Genomic DNA, 5,748 nt, shown 5'->3' on the forward strand with positions numbered 1-5,748 from the left:
CTGTAAAACATGGTGGAGGCAGTGTGATGGCCGGGCATGCATGGCTTCTAATAGCACTGGGTAACTAGTAATTATTGATGATGTGACTGAAGACAGAAGCAGCTGGATTAATTCTACAGTGTACAGGGCTTTACTTTCTGCTCAGATTCAACCACATGCAGCAAGGTAGATTGGACAGCGCTCACAGTACAGATGGAATATGACCCAAAATATACTGTGAAAGCAACACAAGACTTTTTAAGGCAAAGAACTGGAATATTTTGTAATGACAGAGTCAGTCACCAGATCCCAACCCCATCAAGCTGCATTTCACATGCTTAAGACAAAACTTAAGGCAGAAAGACCCAGAAACATGTAACACCTGAAGTCAGCTGCAGAAAAGGCTTAGAAAAGCCAGATTAGATCACAGAAGAGGAAACCAAGTGTTTGGTGACGTCCATGGCTTCCAGACTTCAGCCAATTATTGTGTGTAAAGGATTCATTACAAAGTATTAAAAATGATTATTTTCTTTATGGTAAAGTTAATTTGTCCAATTACTTTTGAGACTTGAAATGAGGAAGCTTTGTAGAAAAGTGGTTGCAATTACTTAATGTTTCCCAGGATAGAAAACAGGAGAACAAGGAGTATGTCATGCAAAGTATATTCAAATGTATTAATATTTTCATCAAATTTTAAATAAGAATAAGAGAAATTCAGACATACATGTAACAATAGGACAGTGAACATGTAACATTAATGGTCATAACTACTAGTTTGGTAATGGGGGGGTATATGAATATGAAAAGAAGCCACTAAAATTCCCTATATAAAGTGCACGTGCATATCTCAAAAGATGAGAGGGAATCCCAGGGGAGTACCTATATTGTATAAATTGGTGAGCAGGAGTCAAGGAAGAGACTACTTTAAATGGATTGCGAAGTCAATATATCAAAAGCCCCCACATTAAAGGTAACAAAACCCAGGAAGAATAGGCATATGAAGTGGAGTCAGATACCAACCCCCCAGTAGGAAAGACCCCAATGTATGTTTCACAAGTTTCTTACCATGGGGTACAGAAGAAATCAACCAGCTTCATCGATGGCTGGTTGATTTCTTCTGTACCCCATGGTAAGAAACTCATGAAACGTACGTTGGGGTCTTTCCTACTGGGGGCTTAGTATCTGACTGCACTTCATATGCCTATTCTCACTGGGTTTTGTTACATTTAATGTGGGGGCTTTTGATATATTGACTTCGCAACCATTTAAAGTAGTCTCTTCCTTGACTCCGTCTCACCAATTTATACAATATAGGTACTTCCCTGGGATTCCCTCTCATCTTTTGAGATATGTACATGCACTTTATATAGGGAATTTTAGTGGCTTCTTTTGATATTCATATACCCCCCCATTACCAAACTAGTAGTTATGACCATGAATGTTACATGTTCACTGTCCTTTTGTTACATGTATGTCTGAATTTCTCTTATTCTAAATTAAAATTTGATGAAAATATTAATACATTTGAATAGAAGTATACTTTGCATGATATACTCTTTGTTCTCCTGTTTTCTATGTATTATGGAGTTATGCATAATCCCTTAGACCTATTATTATAGGTAGTTTGTTATTTACTTATGATGGTTTCATTGGGAATTCGCTTGGTAATGTTTCCCAGGATATTTTTGTTCAATTTCTTTAATTAAAGCTGAAAGTCTATACTTCAATTACATCTCAATTGTTTCTTTTTAAATTAAGAATAGCGGCATGCAGAGGCCAAATCACGAAGATTTGATCAGTGTCCAAATATTACTGAATCTGACTGTTTGTGGCAAATGAACCTTTATCAATCGTCAAATACATTACAGCATTTTCATTAGTTTTAATGTGTGTAGTGAAATATCACATTTATCTTGTAGTGGCTGTGCACTGAGATATACAAGCCTGAAGATGAGATTTAGTATAAGGTCAGGATCAGACTGGCCCATTGCAGAATCGGAGAATCCTCCGGTGGGCCCTTTTGCAATAATACAGTGCCTTGCAAATGTATTCAGCCCCCTTGAATTTTTCAACCTTTTCCCACATTTCAGGCTTCAAACATAAAGATAAAAATGTTAATGTTATGGTGAAGAATCAACAACAAGTGGACACAATTGTGAACTTGAACGTAATTTATTGCTTATTTTAAAGTTTTGTGAAAAAGAATAAACTGAAAATCGGGGCGTGCAATATTATTCGGCCCCTTTACTTTCAGTGCAGCAAACTCACTCCAGAAGTTCATTGAGGATCTCTGACTGTTCCAATGTTGTGCTCAATGACTGATGATGATAAATATAATCCACCTGTGTGTAATCCAGTCTCCGTATAAATGCACCTGCTCTGTGATAGTTGCAGTGTTCTGTTTAAAGCAGATAGCATCATGAAGACCAAGGAACACAACAGGCAGGTCCGTGATACTGTTGTGGAGAAGTTTAAAGCTGAATTTGGTTAGAAAAAGATTTCCACAACTTTAAACATCCCAAGAAGCACTGTGCAAGCGATCATATTGAAATGGAAGAAGTATCATACCACTGCAAATCTACCAAGACCCGGCCGTCCCTCAAAAATTTCATCTAAGACAAGGAGAAGACTGATCAGAGATGCAGCCAAGAGGCCCATGATCACTCTGGATGAACTGCAGAGATCTACAGCTGAGGTGGGAGAGTCTGTCCATAGCACAACAATCAGTGGTACACTGCACAAATCTGGCCTTTATGGAAGAGTGGCAAGAAGAAAGCCATTTCTCAAAGATATTCATAAAAAGTGTTGTTTAAAGTTTGCCACAAGCCACCTGGGAGACACACCAAACATGTGGAAGAAGGTGCTCTGGTCAGATGAAACCAAAATCGAACTTTTTGGGCACAATGCCAAACGATATTTTTGTCATAAAAGCAACACAACTCATCACCCTGAACACACCATCCCCACTGTCAAAAATGGTGGTGGCAGCATCATGATTTGGGCCTGCTTTTCTTCAGCAGGGACAGGGAAGATGGTTAAAATTGATGGGAGGATGGATGGAGCCAAATACAGGACCATTCTTGAAGAAAACCTGTTGGAGTCTGCAAAAGACATAAGACTGGGACATAGATTTGTCTTTCAACAAGACAATGATCCCAAACAGAAAGAAAACTCTACAATGAAATGGTTCACAAATAAACATATCCAGGTGTTAGAATGGCCAAGTCAAAGTCCAGACCTGAATCCAATCGAGAATCTGTGGAAAGAGCTGAAAACTGCTGTTCACAAATGCTCTCCATCCAACCTTACTCAGCTCGAGTTATTTGCAAAGGAAGAATGGGCAAGAATTTTAGTCTCTCGATGTGCAAAAGTGATAGAGACATACCCCAAGCGACTTGCAGCTGTAATCGTAGCCAAAGGTGGCGCTACAAAGTATTAACTTAAAGGGGCCGAATAATATTGCATGCCTCAATTTTCAGTTTATTATTTTTTTTATAAAAGTTTAAAATAAGCAATAAATATTGTTCAACTTCACAATTGTGTCCCACTTATTGTTGATTCTTCACCATAAAATTAACATTTTTTTATCTTTATGTTTGAAGCCTGAAATGTGGGAAAAGGTTGAAAAATTCAAAAGGGCCGAATACTTTCGCAAGGGACTGTACATTAGTTACTCTCAAAACATGATGAGTATGTACAGACAAAGGAAGCATCCCATCATTCATTTTACAAACTACCCAGTATATCATATAGATGCAAAGATAAATTTGTGAATGTACTATTTCCACATAGTTATTCGGTTGCCCCCCTACAGACAATGTTACTGGAGGGCCCCTGCCGCCCCAGTCTGACAGTGGGGTTACTGCCAAATAAAAGTAGACTGATTGGTTAACTCTTTTCAAATAATGTGTAGGATTATTACTTGAGAATGATAAATCAGTGAGTGCCTACAGGTCTCCTATTCTTTGATCTTAGTGCTGTCAAGTCCTGTGATAGAAGCCAAACCACACATCACTAGAACTTAAGTAATAAAAAATAGAATAATCATTGTTTCCATCTGGTTTAATTGGATTTAAGATAGATTTCCTTAATGATAGTTTCACTTAATGATAGCAATTATATTTATGACCTCAAAGATACTAGGTCATTATCTATGGACATTGTATGTGAAAGAGTCTTATCTGAATATATCTGGCCAACCGACAACTTTTTAATGGATAATAAAAGCATGGAGATATCACTAGGACCACAGACTGTGTGATACCCTAGTGATATTCTCAACACATATGGCAATATATATTATTCTCAATAGAGAGAAGTCAATTACGTAACAACTGGTAAAGTATGGACATAAACTAAAGGGGTTGTCTCCTTACAGCAACTCTTATCCACATGCTTTATTAGTGTATATGGATGTCATGGAGGGACAGACCTCTGTGAGCCAGAGGGAAGATCCGTTCTGTAAGATTCACGTTCTGGAAGACTTGAGTTGTCCATGTAATACTTTATCTGGATGAGCGCCATGTAATACTACATTCTGTAGTAGAAACAGCTGTTTATCAGGGATGTTGGGAGCCAGACTTACAACAATCACCGGATTATGATGGCAGTTTCTTTCTGAAGCTTGTATCTCTGATGGGATAAACCCTTTACGTGTCCTCATGGCTTCAACATGGATTCAGATGGTGGGGCATTTATTTATTGCAGTGTAGGGGGGAAGGTTATTGAATAATTTTGAGTTTTCTCATGAAAATCCTACAAGTCATTAAATTCTTAGTTACTGAAATCCTGGTAGATAGTTTGTACATCAGATGGATGACCACCACTCGTCTTCAACCTTGGTGTCTTCAGCTGACCAAGACTATGAGCATGACCTAAAGCATTCTTAGTGCTAGTAATCACCACACACAAGAGGGGTTATGGGACTCTCCCTATGAGTCATGCCTTATGAAGTCATAGTAGAGCAAACCATATGGCCATAAGTCACCTATTATTATGAATGGTTGGGAACCCTAGAGCTGTGTAATAGCTTTAGATGCATAAACTGTACCTTCATCAAGCAAGCCGAAGTGCAATAAAAGTTAAATCTCAAGTTTTATAGATAAAAAAACTTTCCTCTTATGACTTTACATCTCCAAATCTATGATCCTAATCATTGTAAAGTTGATTTCAGTAATATAGATCCTGTTAAAAAGTGCAGAATTGTAAAATAATAAACAAAGGTGAATCCTGCAATTTGATTCAACAAGTGAAGTAATTGAAACTATTGTACCTGTAACTTGTAGTTTATAGAAAGCTACTTGTCTGGTGGTATTCTTCTACACAGCATGAAACTGTCTCAGGTGGTTAGTCACTGACTAAACTGTCAGCGAAGGTCAAAAGTCAAGGTGAAGAAACTTTTCTGTGACCTTGAACGTTACAGGCATGATACATCCACTGTGGGCACATAGCTTGAACGTTAGAGGCATGTTACATCTGTGCTGCCCCTGCAGCGGATCAAACCGCTCGTCTCCGGGGGTGATGATTGCTCGTGGCTCGAGGGTCTCCGTACCTGGGGGCTAGGGGCCACACTCAAATGGAAAAGGGGTATTTACAGGGGATTTGGTATAGTTTGTGATGCCACCCGTGGTGTACAGTAATTGGGAGTACCGCCGCTGCCATTGGGAGTACCCAGGGTGATGGAGTGGGGCAGCTAGGTGACGTTGCCCTCCACGGGTAGGGGTAGGCCCCGGGACTCTGGATGGTGATGCGGGGACACAGTGCTGGGGT

This window comes from Anomaloglossus baeobatrachus, chromosome 5 (genome assembly GCF_048569485.1).
Source record: "Anomaloglossus baeobatrachus isolate aAnoBae1 chromosome 5, aAnoBae1.hap1, whole genome shotgun sequence".
In the NCBI taxonomy this organism is placed as follows: Eukaryota; Metazoa; Chordata; class Amphibia; order Anura; family Aromobatidae; genus Anomaloglossus; species Anomaloglossus baeobatrachus.